Raw genomic sequence first — 23,028 nt, forward strand, 5'->3', positions numbered from 1 at the left:
AAATAAATGGATGTTCCTTCCCCAATGCATTAGTTGATCTAGGAGCAGCCATTAATATTCTCACAACAACAACCTATCAAAAACTTGGCATTACAACCTTGGATCCAACTACGACCTTGCTGGAACTTGCTAGCCGATCGGTTGTCAAACCAGAAGGACATTACAAGATGTAATGGTGTCTATAGATTCTTGGGAAAACCCAACAGCTTTCTTGATTATTAATCCTAGAAACCAGCTAGATGAACATCCCCTAATTCTAGGAATACCTTGGCTAGCAACTGCAGATGCTTACATAAGCTGTCGAACAGGCAGTATGACTATAGTAAGAGGAAGTAATGTGAAGAATCTAGCTTTATATCCTCGATCTCAGCCAAACCTAACAATAATAAAAACTAGTAAACAATTTGTATCATATTTAACTGAAAACATTCGATCGCCACTAATTGTAGAAGATGCTCTTAAATTTAAGAATCAAACAGAAGATGACATTATTAGCACTTACATTAACCAACTAGATGTTGTATCCAATCTAAATGTCACATGATCGAAGCAGCCCTGGATAATGAAATTTAAAAAGATCCCTTAAAAGATATTAATGACCAGGCAATACCAACGACAACTGTTTATAACAGCAAACCCTTTGAAATTGAGCCAGGGAAAGTCCTAAACATTAACAAAAACATGACTGATGACCAAGAATAAAGGCTTGTTCAAATCCTTAGAAAATATAAAGAGGCTTTCACTTGGGATTACCCAGACATGAAGGGGATTGATCCCCAATTATGCATGCACCACATATGTACATAGAAATATGCGAGGTCCATTCGACAACCTCAACGAATGTTAAACCATCACCTTAACTATGTTGTTAAAGATGAACTACAAAAACTGTTAGATGTAAATTTCATCTATCCTATATCTGATAGCAAATGGGTTTCTCCATTAGTTGTGGTGCCTAAAAAGAATGGTAAGTGGTGTATATGTGTCGATTATAGAGAGTTTAATAAAGCAACCCAAAAAGATCATTTTCCCCTCCCGTTCATCGACCAGGTCTTGGACACATTGGCAGGTAAAAAATTCTACTCTTTCCTAGATGGCTTCAGTGGCTACAACCAAATCCATATTTCCCCCGAAGACTAGGATAAGACTACCTTCACCTACCCCTGGGGGATATTTTCTTATAGGGTATTACCTTTTGGACTGTGCAATGCACCTACCACATTCGAGAGAGCCATACTCAACATTTTTTTGGAATTGATAAATGATGGAATTGAGGTGTACATGGAATTTACATCCTATGGAGATGACTTTGAGCTGACATTGCAAATGCTAGATAAAGTCCTGCGAAGATGCATTGCTACCAGGCTCTGCTTAAGCCATGAGAAATACCACATGATGATAACCGAGGGCCTCATCGTGGGTCACTACATCTCAACAGCTAGAATTCAAGTAGATCCATGGTGAGTGCCAGTATTGCAACAAGAATGCTGCAACTCTTGGGCTGCCAACTTTACTTTTATCAACCCGGTAGTTCGTAACAAACTTGGAAGCGTCGGTGTTATATGCACAAATACTAGTTCTCACTGCAGGTTGTCACTTGGTCAGCCAACGTGAGATCACTGGGAGCTCAAGCCAACTTCTATAGAATTTAGAAGAAGCTCTGTGTGTGATGAAAGGAAAGAAAGATTACTCTACAAATGCTGTTCTAACTATAGAAAGGAGAAAGACTGGAATGTAAAGCAAAACCTAGTAAGCCCTAATTAACAAGCTAATTCTACTCTTGCCAAAAACATTGTGAAAACCATAAAAGGAATGCCATTACCTACTAAAGGAAGTAAACAACATCTAACCATGCTATTTCTGGAAGTAAATAAGCAAGAAACATATTTTTTGGATTTTTATGTGAATTTAACATGCATTTAATTTATTGTGTGTGAATGTGGTAGCGAACAGGTGCTGTTAGATGGCGGTTTTGGAGCTTGGGAGGATGTAGGATGGTGTGGATGGGTCCTAGGAGGTCTTAGGTGGAATTTTGGAGGCTTTTCCCACACTCAGCCTTCAAAAGAAAGCCTACAGGAAAAACTATAGGAAGACACAAGAAAAATACAGGAGGAAAACAGGGAAACTACAGGAGGCCTATGAGAGAAATTTTCACTGTTTTGAGGGTGTGAGAGCGGGTGGAGAAGATGGATGAAGGTGAGAATGAGGTGTTAGGGTGCCTAAGGTCTACCATGAATCACTAGGAGAGAGAAATATGATTGGGTTTGCTCAAGGAGAGAGGAAGAAGTTCTATGAAAAACGAAGGAAACTAGGGCAGAATTGAGGTGAGGTTTAGCAGACCTATAGGGCATGGATCAGATGGAGGGTGTGATTTATGGTAAGCTAGCCTACTACTGGAAGATATCTGCTACATAGAAACTAACAGTCAACCTAGAAAATCAAGCAACCAAAGAAATGAGTGCATCCTAGGAAAAGCAGAGTTTTGCATTAAAATGGCATGAACTATGATGTATAGAAGGAAATGCTAGGAAATTTTGTAAGAAAGGAAAGCTTGCAAAAGGACTATTGCAAATCAGGAAATGAACATGATAAAGAAGAGTCTTTGCCTAAAATCATGGTCCCAAAGGGAGGAAGAGAGGCCAAAGCATTTTTGCTAACCTTTTGAATCTTCTCTGATCACTACTTAATCAGCTACAGAGAGTACAAATGGAAGAAAGCTACTAAATCATCAAAAACAACCTATTCTTAACCATAATAAAAATACATCTAACAACAAACTAATCTAAAAATTGAAGTAAATCATACAAATACAAGTAAAGATAAGCTTGGCTATTTGGATTGGGCCCTAGCCCAAGAGCTTCAGCCCTCTGAGGTAACTCAGTGATAGCTCAAAAATGATTCCATCTTCATTATAAAAAAAACCAAGATTACATAAAACTGTCATAAATTAGTAAGCTAGAAATTTGAGCAAAGTTTACATAAGAAAAAATTAGACCTTAGTGAGTCCCTAGGCCTATCTACTAATGCATCTGAAGCTACCAAAAACTTCCTTAAAATCAGGGAGGCTTGGCTCCCAAAACTCGAGATAACTAACAATCATCTTCCACTTGCTCAATTGCCTTCTAGTGAATGATTCAACTGCTTGTACTCTGAGCTGAATGAAGGGGAATTCAAAGTGAGGAGAAATAAATGAGAGGGATTCCCTCCTGTAAGTCCTCTCCTCTGTCTACTTCGAGTTATTGCTGCAGTTTGACCACTAGATCCTTGACTTTGACCTCGAAATCTATCAATAATCTGCATTAAATACATGTTAGACCACATGGCATAATAACTAACTCAACTCACCGCATAAGCATAAATATAATCAAAAAATCATACAATAAGCTAAGAGAATGGTTGATTTTACTAGGTTAGGAGGTAAAATGAGCCCATATAATTACCCATTTATGAGGCTCATCATCACCCCCCACTGAAAGTGTTGCTCATCCTCTGAGCAACCTAGTCAATCTCTTGGTCTTTCATGGCCCTGGTGGCTTCGCTAGCATTCCAGGCTTCTGATGTGTTCTGTTCATGTTCTCCATAAAATCCGGCCTTTCTGTTTATGTCCTTCCACTGCTCCTTCTCTTCTTCTTCTCTTGTGCCTTCTAGCATGCCTAATATGAGTGGAGGACTCAGTTTGAGGCCAATCCAGTTGACCTTCAGCCTTTGCATGGAGTGCTTGTACATTGGCACTCTTTTTAATGCCTCCCTCAGCCTCATAGGGAAATGGTATTCTCTGATCTGCAAGCTATGGGGTAGGGTGTTCCATCTTCTCGTGCATGCATGCACACAGTCATCCCCAAGTATTCTAAGCATATCTTCAAAGTGTGCAATGTCTTGTTCCTGATTGGTTAGATATTTAGGGGTGATCTGAGGGTCGTTGGCAAGCAGGTTGTGTGCGCTGATGAGTGCCATAGGATTTGATGGCTCAAATCTTATCATCAATGGTTCATTATGCTCTTCTATTAACAATATTTTCATTTCTGCTGCGCTCAATTCTTCATGGTTCATCCATGACGCCATGGCCATTAATTACAGATCCCCTAGCTTGGCATTGGGGTCCCACACATTCAGGTCTGTGAGGGCCATGTTGTGTAGATAGAACTCTGCCATCTTTGCTTTGTCCTCGGAGGTGCTTTGGTCACACAAATCCATGAATTGCCTGTATTCTTGGGAAGGCATTGCGCCTCTTTGTGCCAAACTTTTTATTTGGAATTGAAGCCATTGATCTTTCAGATAGAGGCCATAGGATTTGGCTAGTGTTCTGCATTGTAATGATTCTATGGATAAGCTGGCCATGTATGCCAAATGAGTCTCTTTCTCCTGCAACTGCCTCCTTAGTAATTCATTTTCATTCTCAAGGTGGCTTCTTGTAATGGCTTCTCTGTCTCTGGGAGCACTCAATTCCATACCCATTTCCCTAAGTTTGTCTTCCATGTGGTCAATATCCTCAACTCCTTTGGACTTGGCTATTTGCATCCACCTATGTGTTCTTACTCTCTCTTTTTCCAATTCGAAAAATAGTGGAATTGCAAATTTCTGTGGGATTATCTTGCCTCCCTCAAGTAGTCTGTAATAGGAGTCAAGATTAGGCTGGGGGTCAGGTTCTTGTAGCTCTTGTGCTTCCTCTTTCACCTCTAGTTGTCCTCCTATCTTTTCCTCAAGTTTTTGTGTCTCCTATAGTTTGGACAGTGTCTCCTGTAGGATTGTTTTATGGTCCTGTAGAATTTAGTTCCCCTTCCATGTAGAAGATCTTGTAGTCCTCCTTTCATAGGTTATGGGTGTCTTGGAAGGAGATTCTTTCACCTGGGCAGATGGTGAATCTTCAATGTTAATAGGAGTCTTTGATGAGGGTTGAGGTTTGCCTGTTTTAATTCTGGTACTCTCCCTGCCCTGAAATACATGGAGGTTTTCCTTTTCCTCTTCTGCTTCTGCTTGACTGGTGTACTAAGGGAAGTGAGGGCAGCTGCTTCTTCTCTTTCCACAGTTTCAGGGGACTCTTCTCTTTGCTTTGCCCTCTCTCCCTCCTTTTCTCCCTCTTCTGTCTCTTTTTCTACCTCCTATTCTATCTCTTCAACTCTCCCCTCCTCTATTTCTTTTCTTTCCTCCTTCCTCTCTTGTTCTGCTATGTCACAACTGGCTTCATCTTCTCCTCCTTGGTGTTCTCCCTCCTCACTGACAGTAGGACTAACATCATAGGTTAATGCCTTGATGTTAGCCTCAACTATCATATTTCTAAAAACTTCCCATGCTATAGGGACTGTAAGGGTATGGAGGGCTTCCTCTACTAGGATCTTGATTAGGCCATGGTGAGCTAGCTGCTGTGAATTTCCTTCTTGTACCTTAGTGTTGGAGTCAATGAGGGACTGAAGGAGAAAGCAAGGGATACTAAACTTTTGATGTGCTGGGGTATCCATGCCATATCTCAATTCTTGGAGGATTCTGAAATGATATCCATAAACAGTGTTGTGCCTCTCCTCATAAGAAATGTATTTGATCACTTGGTAGCTAACCTCATCCCGGGGGTATGGCACACTAGCCCTCCTAATTTCATTTTTGTCTTCAACAGGGGTTTCATTATCTTGGAAAAAATTCCTCTTGGTAGCCTGACCAATTCGTTTCTCATCTTTACTCCAAGGCGGCCCAAGAGGAAGGTTAGTGACCCTACTGATGAATTCAGGGGTTATTTCAATGGAGAAGCCTCTAATGGTTACAGTAGCATGAGTTCTTGTGTGAGGGACTAGAGAGAGAAAATTCATGGGCAATTTCATCATCAAACCCTCTAAACTTCTCAAAGAAATTCATACAGTTTTCCCTTGTAAATATTTCCACAACTTGAGGATGTGCATGGAGTCTAGTGGAGTTAGTGGGCTCTTTTCTCATAAACCCCCCTATCATACTGCCTGTACTTCTTTTGAGAAACCAGATATGGAGGTGGAGATAAAGAATTTTGAGTGAAATAGAAAAATAGAGGGGACTGCGTTTTTTTTTTTTTTAACAAATAATTTCTTTTTATGTTTTTCTACCCTCTTAAAGACTCATTTAATCTTCAATTTGAAACCAACTCTCCCATATTTTGATATTCAACAGAGGGCATTAATGAACCCTACCTCTTCAGACTAAAATTTGTGCCAAAAATTACGTTTCCTCGCTTTAAAATGACTCACTTCCCATCTTGTAGAAGCCCGCTGACCCTCCTATAGATTTCTTGTAGGTGCTCTTGTAGAAAATGCCGAGAGAAAAAATATGGAGGAAATCAATGGAGGATGGTGGATACAAAGCTATGGGGGCATAAGAAGACTATGGTTTGGCTGAGTTACGAGGAGAAACTAAAGAAAAGGTGGTGAGAATGCGCGGGGAGGAGTGCTCATTACCTTTTATGGCTGTTTTTGATTATGAGTGCTGAGATGGCAAGGTATACATTGCCTAGATTGGGACCGTTGGTCCCCACTTGCTTGGTCATCATGACCACCCCATAATCATCACCTCATTACTACATTGGAGTTAAATTTTCCTCCCACTACCTGTCCTTTGCCTCTTTTGCTTGAGTTGACTGTGCGCACATGTGGGTGGTATCTCGGTTAAGTGGAGTCAACTAAGTGAAGGTGGCCAAGTTAACTGGCCATCTTTCCCTCTTTCGATTTCAACCATCTCGTTGCCTTCGTATGATTCCTAATTACACAAATGCAGATAGAGGAGTGACTTAGTTACTTACCTGTAATCCAAGTGTATTTGCTGTAATCGACTGTGAAGTGCTTCGGCTTTCTCTACTGCATGCCTTCATTTTCCTCATGCATGCTGTCTCTACTTGTTGATGTGTTGTTGTGTGTTTTTGTAGGTTCTTCTTTTGTTGGAGCTAAGCTACGTGTTCCTTTCCATCCTTCAGATGTGTTGTCCCTTGCTGCTAGCGCTAGACTTCTATGGGATCAGCGGCTACAGGAATTCCTACAGGAGCTCCTGTAGCTGCTTCTCCCCTTGAAACTTCAACTATTTCCCTATGCTTGGAGATCGAGAATGGTGCCAGAGGTGGAGATGAATGATGGAGGGATAATAGGCAAGCTTCAGGTAAAGTTAATGGTGCCTTTTCCTCCTTTTATTTTTGTTTTTTTTTTTCAAAACTAAAAAACTATTTTTCTGTGTTTTTTTTGGAAAGGAAAAAAAAAGATAATGATGCTTGGAGAGTGATGCAGGCTTGGAAATGATGGCAAGGAGGTTTAAATATGGTAAGAGGGATTATAGGTTCCTCATGAAGCTTTTCTTGTCCCTCAAAATACCTCCTGTAGACACATTTCGCTCTTTGTAATTCCTACAGGAGCCTCCTGTAGAAAACACAGTTTTGGAAGAAGAGGTACAATGGGGTGAAAGAGATGCCAAATATGATGGAGGAAGGTTTGGAGAAGATGAGATGGAGGCTGGTATGAATGTCAGGGTCCCCTTGGCACCTTCTCCTGCTCCCTGTAGTCCTCCTGCAAACCCGCAATGCAATAAAAATTCATTTTTTCTCTCCCTTTTTTTTTGAAAACAACAAGGGTGCCTCAGATAGGTTTTCACCTTAATTGCCTGCCCTGGGTGCCTCCAAGGGAGGTTTTCACCCAGGGATATTATTATTTTCCTTTTTATTTTTTTTTTGACATCATTGAACTGCCTCAGAAGAGGTTTTCAACCCAATGATGAGACTCAAGCACCTCATGGAGGTTTTCACTTGAGTCCTTATTTTTTCTCTTTTTTCTTCAGTGAGTGGGTGAGGTGGAAGCTAAGACATGCTCCACTACCATCACTATTTTATTCAAATCTTCAATAAACTCTTTCTTGGAGGGGGTTTCTTGTAGAATTTCAATCGATGTCCATTGACAAGCATGGGGATGGTTTCATCATCAATGGTTTTGATCAGAATTGAACCATTGTCATTGCATTTCTCCACAGTGTAGGGTCCCAACCATCTTGTCTGCAACTTTCCTTTGAAATCATTATACCTTGAACCATAGAGTAGTGCCCAATCTCCCTTTTGGAATTTCTTCTCCTTGATATTTCTATCATGCCACATCTTTCTCTAAAGCTGAACTACCTCTGTATGGAGAAGGGCTTGAAATCTGTATTCATCCAATCCACTGAGTTGAAGTAATCTTTCCTTCTGTGCATGGCTGAGGTCTAGGTCTAGCTGAGTTGCCATCCTCAGGGTATTGAATTCAAACTCTATTGACAACAAAGCCTTCTTCCCGTAGACTAGTTCATAGGGTGTGAACTCAGTGGTGGTCTTCCATGTTGTGTTGTAGGCCCAAGTGGCCTCAACTAATCTGTCTGCCCAGTCTTTTTTGGTTAGAATCCCTTCCAATGCTCTGTTAGTGACCTCCACTTGCCCATTGGCTTATGGATGGTAAGGGTTGGAAGTCCTCTGCTTGATCTTATGATGTGTGAGAAAGTATTCAATCAAGTTGGAAGTGAACTGACTACCTTGGTATGTGACCAACTCTCTCGGATACCCGAACTTGTAGAATATGTTTTCCCTCAAAAACTTAGCTACATTTTCCTCTGTCATTGCTTTGATTTCTTTTGTCTCTGCCCACTTTGTCAGGTAGTCGGTGCACACAATGATGTACTGCTTCTGCTTTGAAGGGGGGTTGATAGGCCCCACAAAGTCCATGACCCACTTCTCAAATGGCTCAAAGGTCACTTGAGGTTTCATGAACATTTCATCCTTTGGAGTGGGTTTCCCCATCCTCTCACACTGATCACATTGGCTTGTGTATCTCCTCACATCCTGATGAAGAGTGGGCTAGTAGTAGCCTGCTTGCAATATCTTGAAGGTAGTTCTTTTTGCTGCAAAATTACCTCCACAAGGCCTGTCATGACACGTTAGGAGGATGTCAAAGACTTCCTCCTCCCTGACACATTTTCTCAAGATTTGATCTGGGCCAAGTTTGAAGAGATTACCTCCCATCCAGGTGAAAGGGGCGCTTTTCCTTACTATATTGCTCTTCTCTTTTAAGGATAGGTGTTGTGGGAACTGTGCTGAAACCAAGTAGTTTGCTATATCAACAAACCATGGAGAGAGTACTGATATAGAAAATAGGTGTTCATCTGGCATTTGGTCATCCACCATTCCTTCTTCACCTGCAGGAAAATTTACTCTAGACAAAAAGTCAGCAACAACATTCTCTTTACCAAGCTTATCAATAATGGTCAGATCAAACTGTTGCAGTAAAAGCAACCATCTAATAATGAAAGCATTTACATCTGGTTTGTTAATTAACTATCTAATTGTAGCATGATCAGTGTGCACAAAGGTTTGATAGCCTGTGATATAATGTCTAAATTTGTTGAAGGAATGCACGATAGCTAGGAGTTCCTTCTCGGTCACTGTATAGTTTAACTCTGCCTTTTATAGGTTTTTGCTTATAAAGTATATGGCATAAGGTAACTTTCCATCAATTTGTCCTAAGGATACTCCTATTTCTTTGTTCGAGGCATCTATGTGAATATGAAAGGGTAGGGTCTAGTTTGGGCCCCTCAGAATTGGGGCAGTCACTAGCTTGCTCTTCAAGGTATCTAGGGCTTCTTGATAGTTTTCTGAGCATATGAACTCAACATCTTTGCCTAGGAGGCCAAACAAAGGAGAGGCTAACTTGCTAAAGTCTTTAATGAATCTCCTATAATATCCAGCTAAGCCTAGGAAGCTTCTGACATCTCTCACCTTTTGAGAAGGGGGGGGCCTTTAGATGATGGCAATTTTGTTGGGGTCCACTTGGAGTCCTTGTTGAGTTACATGACCTAGCAAAGTCCCTCCAGTCATCAAAAATTCACATTTTTCTAGACTGAGGGACAGGTTCATCTCAATACACTTATCTAGAAATTTTCCTAGGTTATATAAAGCTTCCTGAAAGTTAGAGCCGTAAGGAGTAAAATCATCAATGTATATTTCTATTGCATCATGAACCAGTTCAGAAAATATACTCAATACTGCTCTTTGGAAAGTGGCTAGATAATTGCACAAATGAAAAGGAAGGACCCAATATGCAAAGGTACCCTAAGGACAAGTGAAAGTGGTCTTATCTTGGTCTTTCAGGCTGATTTGAATCTTATTGTACCCGCTAAGCCCATCTAGGAAGGAGAAAATTTTTTTCCCTGCTAGACTATCTAACACTTGATCTATGAAAGGTAAAGGAAAATGGTCCTTTTTAGTGGCTTTGTTCAATTCCCGATAGTCAACACATATTCTTCACTTACCATTTTTCTTTGGCACTAGCACCAAAGGAGAGAGCCATTCACTGTCAGAGATGGGATAGATGAATCCTGCATTAAGTAATTTCTGCAATTCTTCCTTAACAATATCTTTAAGTGTTGGGTTCATCCTCCTTTGAGGCCACCTGATTGGCTTGCAATCTTCCTCGATGTATATATGATGAGTACATACTAAGGGGTGCACTCCCTTCATCTCCTTATAACTCCAGGCGAAGGCGTCTAGATGTTTTCTCAATATGCTGCATAGCTCTTTCTCCTAGGAAGCAGATAGGGATGGATTGATTTTCAATTTTCTTTCTGGGCCAAATTTTATATTTTTAACATGGAGAGAAGTGGGGTTGGCCACACAAAGTTCAGTTGAGGGGTTGTTTTGGGTTTCTCTTACTATTTCTTCTAATGGTGATACACTGGGAGGTGGATTCTGAATCAAATTTTCAATCATATCATCCTCATCTTGCGGTTCCCCCTATGGTGATTTCTAATGTACAAAGTGGTGTAGAATAAACTTCATCCTCATCCTCCTCCTCCAACTAGAGAGGTAGATCATGTTCTAGAAAGGGTTGGGTAGGAGGATATAGGGTTAACTTCTTGGATATGTGCCCGTTCTTTATGGTCATGTTCCCAGCTCGACAGCTGATGTAGGCATCGGCTGTAGCCAACTAGGGTCTTCCCAGAATGAGGGGATACCTAGTGAGCTTTGCCTTTGGCTAGAGAACTAAGAAATCAGCACGGTACTCACAAGAATCAATGGCGACCATCACATCTTCCACAATCCCCTCAGGGGTCACTGTGGAGCGGTCTACTAGCTGCAACACTATCGTGGTCTTACTCAAGGAGCCATGGAGGTCAAGTTTTAGCATTGTGTCCTTTGTCATCACATTAATCGCAGCTCCCAGATCAATCAAGGTATGTGTGACCATTGTGCCATTGATGTGGACATCAACTACTGGGCTTCCAGGGTCCAGATATTTTGGACAGATTATCTGCCCCAACATCAAGTCGGACAATTGTCCTATGACATTGATGGTTGGGGCATCTCTCTTGCACCTTCTTGGATGCCTAAAGAACTTCTCTTTGATCAAACTATTGTAGATAGACACATCTTTTATGGCTTGGAGAAGTGGTATCTTCACACATAAATGTTTCAATTCTCCTAGGAGTTCAGTCTCTTCTGGGGTAGGCTGGATTGTCATGGATAGTCTCTCAGGAAAGGGTGGATTGCTTTAGGTTCGCTTTCCTCTTTATCTTCCTCAACCTCCCTGGGTGGAGGCTGGATATTTGGGGGAAATTTCCTGGATCGCAAGTTAATTTCTTGAATCTCCACAGCATAAGTTGGGCATGATGGTTCCCCACTATACACTTGTTGAGCCTATCTGTTGTTCGGGTTCGAATTTGGCTGGGCAGGCCTTTGGGGTTGCCTTGGTGGAGCAGAAGGTAATGGCTGTGGTTGGGCAAGTGGTGGAGGCAGAAGAGCGGGAAGAGAGTTTTATTGGGGCCTCCACCATTGACGAGATGCATTCCACTAAGGTTGCGGTTGAGCATAGGATTGAAATGAATGGGTGGCTGGTTGGGCATGATATTGAGATGTGAAGGACCAAGGAGGAGGCATGGAATAGGAAGGATGAGTAGGGGGACCCGAAGAAGGTATGGAGGTGACTTGGTTGGGGTTGTAGTATGCCTAAGATGTCCCTTGCATCCCCTGCTGGTATGGTCTAGGTCCATGCGGCCTCCTTTGGTTTATATAATAGATATGTTCAGTGACTCCTTCGGCCCCTTGGTATACAGTTTTAAGTTCGAGCAAGGAAGGGCACTTATCTATAGAATGATCTTCTTCACAGACTGAACAAACCTCTATAGAGTTCAATGGCCATTCATTCCTAGGATGCCTCCTGGTGCATCTAGAGAAAAAATGGATAAAGCCCTCTCTGCTTCCTCTTGTTTTCTTTTGATATGTAAGGTATCCATTTGCATGGCAAGAGTCTGCAGCATCTCACTCTTGAAGTATTCTAGCATGTTTCCAATTTCACCTTTAATGAATGAATTGGAAGTAGAGGTACTGGATATGGGTTGACTCACCCTACTTTCTTTCTGGCTACTCTAGAATGGTTTCTAAAAATAGTCTTTATGTCCTCATAGGATAGTTGGTAGATGTCTCCCCTGGCCAGTAGATGGAGGGTGTCTAAAAGGTCTTCCCGAATTCCCCTGAGCAGGACCAACTTCAAAGACTTAGGGTCAAGTGTACACCTGGCCCTTTTGTAACTGAGCTGGAACCTCTCTTCATAGTCTTCCAGGGACTCATCACTTCCCATGGTCATTCAGAAGATTTCTTCTTTAGTATCTTTTGACCTACAATAGTCTCGATACTTGTTGTTAAAGGCCTGCTGCATTTGAGCCCAAGTTGTGATGATATTTCCAGGTAATCCCATGAACCAGCACAATGTTGCATCCTTGAGAGTAGAAGGGAACAATCTCAACTTTTGCTCATCTTCTGCATAGTCATAAGTTCAAAAGATGACAACAAACTAGAGCAAGAAGGTGTCAGGATCTTCTGTAGGCAGACCATGAAGGTGAGGTAGGGTTGAAGGACTCATATTCTTCATTTTGGTGTCCCCATCGGTTTCCTAAATGGGGAAGGTACCCTCCATTCTCTCTCCATTTCCCCTAGCATTTTTGTTTTCAGCCATTGGCTCCGGAGGAATGCTTTCTTCTTCTTCTTCTTCCCCTATAGTTTCTTAAAATATGTGTGGTTGTTCACCTAAGGGTTCTTCTTGATTGCAGCCACCGAAGAAGAGAGAAGGTTGGCTGTGAGAAGCAGTGGGGGTGTTGGGTAAAAATTTTCCTAAGTTATCTCTACTCCTACGAGGCATGAAAGGAAATATTTTTGGTTGGTTTTTTGTTTTTTCCCCACAATGAAAGTACCTGCAGAAACTAAATTTGTGAATTGAAAAAGACAAATTGCAACTAGCTAAAATGAGCTTGCTGAATGGAAATTTGCAGAATTGAAAAGGAAAGCAAGGAAATGCAGAACTGAAAGAAAAGAGATGACTAGTCTACTTTTGCCAATATAAACTATTAACAAAATGTTGCAATAGGAAATAGAAGAAAGTGGTAATCATAGAATACTTCGATGCTTCCCCAGCAACAACACCAAAAGTGTTGAGTGCCAGTATTGCAGCAAGAATGCTACAACTCCTGGGCTGCCAACTTGAATTTACCTGCCCGGTAGTTCGTAACAAACTTGGAAGCGTCGGTGCTATATGCACAAGTACTAGTTCTCACTGCAGGTTCTCACATGGTCAACTGGCATGAGATCACTAGGAGCTCAAGCCAACTTCTATAGAATTTAGAAGAAGCTCTATGTGTGAGAAAGGAAAGAAAGATTACTCTAGAGATGCTATTCTAACTGCAGAAAGGAGAAAGACTGGAATGTAAAGCAAAACCTAGTCAGCCCTAATTAACAAGCTAATTCTACTTTTGCTAAAAACATTATGAAAACCATGAAAGGAATGCCATTACCTACTCAAGGAAGTAAAAAACATATAACCATGCTATTTCTAGAAGTAAATAAGCAAAAAACATATTTTTGGATTTTTATGTGTTTTTATGTGAATTTAACATGCATTTAATTTATTGTGTGTGAATGTGGCATCGAATAGGTGGCGTCAGAGGGCCGTTTTAGAGCTTGGGAGGATGTAGGATGGTGTGGATGGGTCCTAGGAGGTCTTAGGTGGCCTTCTGGAGGATTTTCCCACACTCAGCCTTCAAAAGAAAGCCTACAGGAAAAACTACAAGAGGACACAGGAAAACTACAAGAGGAAAACAGGGAAACTACAAGAGGCCTAAAGGAGGAGGCCGAGAGCAATTTTCGCTATTTTGATGGTCTGTGAGTGGGTGGAAAAGGTGGATGAAGGTGGGAATGAGGTGTTAGGGTGCCTAAGGTCTACCATGGATCACTAGGAGAGAGAAAGATGATTGGGTTTGCTCAAGGAGAGAGGAAGAAGTTCTATGAAAAAAGAAGGAAACTAGGGAAGAATTGAGGTGAGGTTTGGGAGACCTGTAGGGCATGGATCAGATGGAGGGTGTGATTACTGGTAATCTGGCCTACTACTGGAAGAGATCTGCTACATAGAAATTGACAATCAACCAAGAAAATCAAGCAACCAATGAAATGAGTGCATCCTAGGAAAAACAGAGTTTTGCATTAAAATGGCCTAAACTATGATGTATAGAAGGAAATGCTGGGAAATTTTGTAAGAAAGGAAATCCTACAAAAGGACTATTGCAAATCAGGATGTGAAAATGATAAAGAATATCTAAAGCAAAACAAAACTGGACTATCAACCTACTAGAGAGCTGCAAACACTAGAAGTCCTAGGAATTAGGAAAATCTATGTTTTTGGGGCAACAAGATAGTCTTCGCCTCAAATCATGGTCCCAGAGGGAGGAAGAGAGGCCAAGGCACTATTTCTAGCCTTTTTAATCTTCTTTGATCACTGCTTAACCTGCTACAGAAAGCACAAATGGAAGCAAGCTACTAAATCATCAAAATAAACCTATTCTTAACCATAAGAGAAATACATTTAACATCAAACTAATCTACAAACTGAAGTAAAGCATGCAAATACAATTAAAGAGAAGCTTGGCTACTTGGATTGGGCCTTAACCCAAGAGTTTCAGCCCTCTAAGGTAACTCAGTGCTATCTCAAAAAAGATTCCGTCTTCATTATATAAAAAAACAAGATTACATAAAACTGTCATAAAATAGTAAGCTTGAAATTTGAGCAGAGTTTACATAAGCAAAAAGTCAACCCTACTTTGGCCCTAGGCCTCTATACTTATAAATCTGAAGCTACCAATAGCTTCCTTAAAATCAGGCAGGCTTGGCTCCCAAAACTCGAGATAACTAATAATCATCTTCCACTTGCTCGACTGCCTTCTAGTGCATGATTCGACTGCTTGTACTCCGAGCTTAATGAAGGGGAATTCAAAGTGAGGAGAAATAAATGAGAGGGATTACCTCCTATAAGTCCTATCCTTTGTCTACTTCAAGTTTTTGTTGTAATTTGACCACTAGATCCTTGACTTTGACCTCGAAATCCATCAATAATCTGCATTAAGTACATGTTAGACCACATGGCATAATAACTTAGAACTCAACTCACCCTATAAGCATAAATATAATTAGTAAATCATACAATAATCTAAGATAATGGTTGATTTGACTGCGTTAGGAGGTAAAATGAGCCCATATAATTACTCATTTATGAGGCTCATCAATCCAACAATAATTAAGATAATCCTCTTAATACCTACCCACTGCACACAAACTGAGGTACGTAGTTTTTTGGGATTTTCTGGATATTATAGAAGGTTTATAAAGAATTTGTCCCAAATTGCTACACCATTATATTCTTTAACAGGAAATATTGATTTTTTATGGACTAAAAAATGTACCACTGTTTTTGAAGATTTAAAACGACTAGTATCAACATCCCTAGTATTACGGGGCCCGAACTAGGATTTGCCATTTCATATTTCATTTGATGCATCAGGTACAACCATTGGAGTAGTTCTCGGCCAGGAGGAAGATAAGAAGCCTTATATGATATACTAGATCAGCAAAAATTTAACTCCTATTGAGTTGAATTACACCATAACCCAGAAAGAATTTTTGGCTGTAATCTATGCTATTAACAAATTTAGACACTATATAACAAGATACCCTGTGGTTTTGTATAATGATCACTCTGCTATTAAATATTTAGCTAATAAACTTGTTACAAATGGAAGAGTGACACGATGATTGATCCTTTTGCAGGAATTCGACATAACAATCAAGGATCGACCATGAAAGGAAAATCTGGTAGCACACTTCCTCTCACGTTTGCCAAAGATAGATGACTCGGCAGCAGTAGAAGACCAGTTCCCTGGTGAGCACTTATTTGCTGTAACCGTGAAAACACCATGGTACGTGGATGTCGTGAACTACCTAGGACTAGGAAAATTACCCAAGCACCTGACGCCCAGTGAAAGAAAACTAATAGTACAATTTAGCACTTGGTTCTCCTAGATCGGAGGATATCTCTTTCACACAGGAGCCAATATGCATATCCAATGGTGTGCCAGGGAAGACGAAATATTCAACATCCTAAAAGCTTGCCACGATGGGCCTTGTAGTGGACATTTGTAGATCGCAGGATGGGGCATAAAGTATTACAGATGGGTGATTACTGGCCCAACATTTTTAAGGACGCCAAGAAGTTTGTCGAGGCATGCGATAGCTGCTAAAGAATGGGCTGCCCTGGACAGTCTGACGAGATGCCCCTGCATCCACAATTAGTCATTGAACCTTTTGAATGATGGGCATTATATTTCATTGGCCCAATAAACCCATCATCTAATCAAAAGACATATATATTAGTTGCAATAGAATATGAGGCAGAAGCATTACCAAGGGCAATGGAGGACTCAGTAATCCACTTTCTTTTCCAAATTTTCGTGCGGTATGGCTTGCCTAGAGAAATAATCACAGATGGAGGGCCACAATTTGTAGGCCATAAGATTGCTGCTACATTAAAAAATCATCATATCATGCACAAAATCACATCTCCATACCACCCACAGGCAAACAGCCAGGTAGAAAGTACCAATAAAGTAATCGAGGCTATACTAACAAAGACAGTCGCATCACATAGATGTGACTAGGCTACCTGATTGCTAGAAGCCCTGTGGGCATATCGCATGACATGGAGAAATACCACAGGATACTCCCCATATCAACTAGTGTTTGGAAAAGAACCTGTCTTCCCAATAGAATTTGAAATTCAGACATTGAGGATAGTTGAAGAAGTAGGCTTAGACTTGAATGAAGCACAGATTAACAGGCTACGTCAAATCAATGAATTGGATGAAATTTGGCTATCAAATCTTCAACATACTGCACTGATCCAACAACAAAGAGCGAAATGGCATGATGCCCTCATCAAGAAGAAGACCTTCCATGAAGGTGATTGGGCACCTCTATATGATTCTAGGTTCCAGGATTTCCTGGGCAAACTCCAGAATAGATGGTTAGGCCCCTGTGAGATACAAGAGGTGCATGATAATGACACCCTTACATTAGCCACCATTGATGGGCCTGGATACTCTTTTAAAGCGAATGGACATCGAGTACGCCTCTATCGCAAACCGCTTACAAGGGAATCATTTTGCCAATAGTTATGGGAAGATTCCACTATACAAATTCTTGCTGAGGAGGGCAACGATTCCACAGCACCAGTCGAATGAAGAATTTACTTTTTTTTTTGAACTTGTACATAAATTTTCCTTTCTATTTGATTGAATTTTCTTGGATAATAGATTGTATATTAGTTTTTCTCTATTTTTCCTTTGTTGTTCCCTATAGGGAATAACTACTATTCCCTCTAAGGAACAACAATGTTTGTGTGTATTTTCCCTTGTTGTTCCCTACAAGGAACAACAATTTCTGCGTGCATTTTTCTTTGTTGTTCCCTACAGGGAACAACTGCTGTTCCTTATAGGGAACAATAATTTTTGTGTGTATTTCACTTTGTTGTTCCCTACAAGGAACAACTGCTATTCCCTACAGAGAACAGAAATTTTCATGTGAATTTTGCTTTGTTGTTCCCTACAAGGAATAGCTGCTATTCCCTACAGGGAACAGCTGTTGTTCCCTCTAAGGAGCAACAATTTTGGCATGCATTTTTTCTTGTTGTTCCCTACAGGGAACATAAATTTTTATGTGTAGCTTTCTTTGATGTTCCCTATAGGGAACAATTGTTGTTCCCTATAAGGAACAACAATTTTTGTGCGTGTTTTCTCTTGTTGTTCCCTGCAAGGAACAACTGTTGTTCCCTACAAGCAACAACAATTTTTTAGCATGTATTTCCTTTGTTGTTCCCTACAGGGAACAACTAATATTCCCTCTAGGGAACAACAATTTTCGTATGTATTTCCTTTGCTATTCCCTATAGAGAACAACATCATTTTGCAACTCTTCTCTTTTTTGTTCCCTACAAGGAACAGTTGTTGTTCCCTCTTAGGAACAACACATTTTTTGCATACTTTTCTTTGTTGTTCCTTACAGGGAATAGCTGCTATTCCCTTTAAGGAACAACACTTTTTGTGTGGGTTTTTATTTTGCTATTCCTTTCAAAGAACAACACTTTGTGAATAGTTTTGACAACATCATCTTTCTCTTCTTTGCATAATCATCCCTAAACCACCCCAATTTCACTCTTTATGATCCTCTTAATGGCATGAAAGGTACAATACATATTTAAGAACAACAAATATGGAAGTCTAGTGGAACAGGAAAATAACATGAATATTATCATCTTTAACAAGATTGCTTTGTGATGATCCAAAAAAAAAAAAAAAAAAGGACACAGTTATCTATATCACTTTATTGTCCTCATTTCCACTATAAACCAAACTGATTGATTATTTGTACCATGCTGGTTCCCCCTTTCCTGTATAACTCTCTCTGTGTATTATCAATAAGATTATGGGTATATTTTTTTTATATTGATATGTCAAACTTCTTCTGCCATCCCTACTCTTAAGGAGTGATGAGCCACCCTCTATGTATAAAATGGGGATTGTAAAAAATAAAAATATATATATATTCAATAACAGTTTAATGATTTTTTTCCACAGATGGAGGATATGGGGTCTCATCACGAGCCATCCTACCGTAATCATAAGGAAAGAGCGAAGTGACATTCCCACTATGGCCACCACAGAGGGATATGATCCAATGGATGTATAAAAAAATAAAGTCCTTGGAAACAGGAGGTCTCATCACGAACTGGCCTGACCACTTTCGCTACTTCCCAGTGAATGGAAATGTGTTCACCTGGTTACCAAGCCATCACATTGGTCTCTACTATGGAAATCATAAGACACTTCCCCAATTATACAAAGAAGACCATGGTTCCCAAGGGTTAGAAAGCAACTTTGTTGAGGATATGGATGCCTGCAGGCAACAGAAGCTCTGCTGATGGTATTGAAGCTTTATTTTATATCAATAAATATTATAATACCCTCTTCTTATGTTTTTATATTTTCTATGGAGAGATTATGGCCCTAACATACCTTGAACCTTTATGCATGAATAATTTCTTTTAAAATAAATCACAATAGTTTTAAGTGGAATAATGACACTAAAGTATTATTTCTTACGCATGCTGTCCCTTTTCCTTTATCATATCGCATCATGACAGCCTATCACTTATTGATAATTCTCGGTACAAGCATTGATTTCACCACTCTAATATCCTTTATGATCCTTTCATTAATAAGCATACCTTGCCAATCCATCACCCCTGTACTTCACCACCAACGCTTTACCCTTTCATTCATTTGGTCGTAGGCAACCTATTATTTCGAAGGGGGGTGGGGACCTCCAGTGTACTTATGAATGCATTGTAATTTTTCATTGGATTTTGCAGAATGATACAACATTCCATGATCACAGAGCATGTGGTATGATAACAACCCTCAATAATGGTATTTATATTTATAAAGTATCACCTGATAAAGCTATCACAACTGTTCGTTGTTCTATCACTCAACTTTGTTCATCCTTGTGTTTTCCCTACTACACTTATCATTTGTAGAATTCAAGCACTATGGGAGGAAGAATAGTGTACAGAGAACTGCTAATACTGACTGTTTCTAATGCAGCTAGGGAAATTTTAGCTCGAGCCGGGTGGATAGCATACTTTACGAGATTTCAATCACCCAATGAGGAAATTGCCATTGAATTCTTACGAAATCTACATAATGGACAATCTATGGTAAGGGGCAGGAAAATCACTGTATCAAACGTTGTGATAGCAGAAGTATCCTGGTTACCGGCAGAAGGATTGGTATGGGCTAGTAAGCAGTTGAAGCTGTAGGACATTATTGAGGCTTTCAGGGATGAAGGACAAGAGCTGATCAAAAAGGGAAAAAGCGTTCGACCATATTCTCTTGGAGAACCATGGGGAGAACTAGCAAGAATCGTCCAAAACTATATTACATGCGACGGGCACAAAGACATGGTCAGGCCACATCAACTCAAACTCTTAGAAGTTCTAAAATGAAAGTGCTTTGTTAAGTTACCTAAATTATTGAATTCTTTACTGCATGACACCGCCGAGATGTTAAGACAGTCCCAACACATAGAAACTATAGTAAGCCACCACTGTTTGATCAGGCTAATAGTCAGCTATAACCTCGCCTAGAAATAATCAAGCTGGGATGATTTAATATTAGCTCTCGAAGGAGGTTTATCTTTGCTTGCACCTAACCCTGTTCTGAAAAGGAAGAGGGCTACCCTTTCAAGGAACATATCTCAAAAGTGAAGACGATCCACAAGGTTGAGGTCAAGATTAGGAGCGGCCAAAAATCCTCAAGGCAGTATCAATCAACCTATAGAATTATCTAGCCCAGTAAGTGAACAATACTCCGAGCTAGAGTTAGAAGGCCAGGATAACCTTGATCAAACCATGAGGAAGAAACAAGGAATTCTGGAGAGGAACAAAGAAACGAATCGAGACTTCCCTCAACACCAAGCATGAGTCCCCAAGGTGATTTATTGCATGATTTTGAATTGGCCCAGGTCCTGGCCAACATTAATGATTACATGCAGCCTAAAAGCCCACTCAATCTTAATTTAGGAGTATCCTAATCTCCTGAGAATGCTGGTGACACCAGAATTCAATCTCCCCTAAAATATGCAAGCCATGAAGCAGAAACAGATGTAGAGGCCATTCGGGAAGTAGAGAACCAATTCGGTGACACACTTCCAGTAGAAAATAGCCAGGTAAGCCTAAGTATAGAGAACATAGGCCAAGGAGAATAAGTAGAGACAAAGATTCTTCAGGAAGCCGATAATCAATTAGGAGACACGGTCCTTTTAGAACAGAGCTGGGGTGAGCAACCAAGCTCTTTAGAAGCAGAAAATATTAACAAGACTGTCAGCATAACAGTTGCTCCTATGAAAAAGTATAGAGCCAAATTGAAAAAGCTTAGGAAAGAATAGTAGAAGCTTCGAAAAACAGTAAAAATGATCAGAAGAAAAATAAAAGAAATATCAGCAGGAAAGGTTCAGGACAAAACCCTGGAGATAGTAAATGCAACTGTACAGAATGAGTTACATGAAGGTAGGGCTACAGGGACTCAAACTGAGCCCATACCCACTCAACCAGTCATCATTCAAGAAGAACAACATGTAATTTTCGTAGATATAGCTACTCAGACAGAGGATGTACCCTCTTATAGCATGGCTACTCAGACAGAGGCTTGGACCTCCCATAATAAAGAGATTCAAATAGAAAACATCCTTTCTCATAGTGTAAGCACTCAGACAATCATACAAGCTAAAGACGTGATGACACACAATGACCCCATTATACTGAATCTGCAGGAAGAATTAGCACAGGCTCAGCTCATGTTAGAACGGTTTGAACAAGAAACTGTTTTCTAGTAAAAATATCAAGAGTTACAGAGACAGCTTCGGGAAATGAATGCAACAGAGAGTGAGACCTTCAACAGATACCGAAAAGCAGAAGAGAAAATAGAGAGAATCAAGCTCAAATTAGATAGGGTCATAACTCGAACAGACACCATCTGCTCATTATATACAGATGGCTTGGCATGCAGGGCTTCCGCCACTAATTATGGCTTGTTTTTGTTAGAATGATACTTATTGTTGAAAATTAAAGCCATGAGAGATACAAAACCAATTGAATTAAAAACGATTGAAGACTCTATAAATTGCTACAAACAACATGGTGTAAAGGTTCAAAGGTTTCTTTGTGAATTTTACCTGCACAATTTTGTATTATAGGATGACGAGGAAAAGAACCCCAACCCTTTTGTGGGAGATGTTCCATTCCATGATTTTATCTTGATTGTAGTCAATCAACTTAAATGGTTCAAAGCTCATAATGCATTCCAAAGACAAGAGCATGGATTGGATCTTTGGGTAAGAAGTGAAGTGAACCCAAGTACCCTTTGCAAATGCTTGCCAACCATAAGAGTTTGATGACAAGGGAAGGGGTGATTAAAATTTTAGGGCCTATTCATAAGGAGATTGTACAAAACGGAGTATCATATTTTCAATCCATTCAAGAAAGCTCTCTGGTTGCATCCAAGCTTAGGTGGATGGTCTCTACTAGTAGTGTGCAGGATAGGGAGCCATTTAAGTACAAAAATTTTAAAGCAGTTGCAGCCCTTTTTGTCACCTATATCAAGCTCAATTTAAGAGAAGGACCCTATTGGTTAGGATATCGGTTTCTTAGCCCCATAATTTGGTATCCTCCAAAAGGTTACAGGGCCATCTATGAATTGCCTGAAGGAAAGGAAGGGCCTTCTTTTGCGCTCTTAGCTCAACATCATGCTTTTATATGAATTTTTGATGCTCCTTCTCTAGCCTATTATTTAACTGCACTCCATCAGAATTACTTGCTTTTCATTAGGACATGAAACATGGTAAGCAGGGGAGTATGTTGAGTTACGAAATGGGTATGTATTTACTATTAATTTCATCATCATTTTCCTTGATTCTTATATTTTTCATATCTTAATGCGGTAAAATATTGAGGAATTATGGTAAGAAATGAAAGAATTATTTGCAGTTATGATTTAGCTAACTTTTACACTTGTTTATGCAGGAAAGCGATAAAAGGAATTATTGTTGTTCCCTGACACTGGAACAACAAAATCCGACAAGCGAAGGAA

This window comes from Pinus tabuliformis, chromosome 6 (genome assembly GCF_031772625.1).
Source record: "Pinus tabuliformis cultivar Carrire ecotype Pingquan chromosome 6, CPIR1, whole genome shotgun sequence".
Lineage (NCBI taxonomy): Eukaryota > Viridiplantae > Streptophyta > Pinopsida > Pinales > Pinaceae > Pinus > Pinus tabuliformis.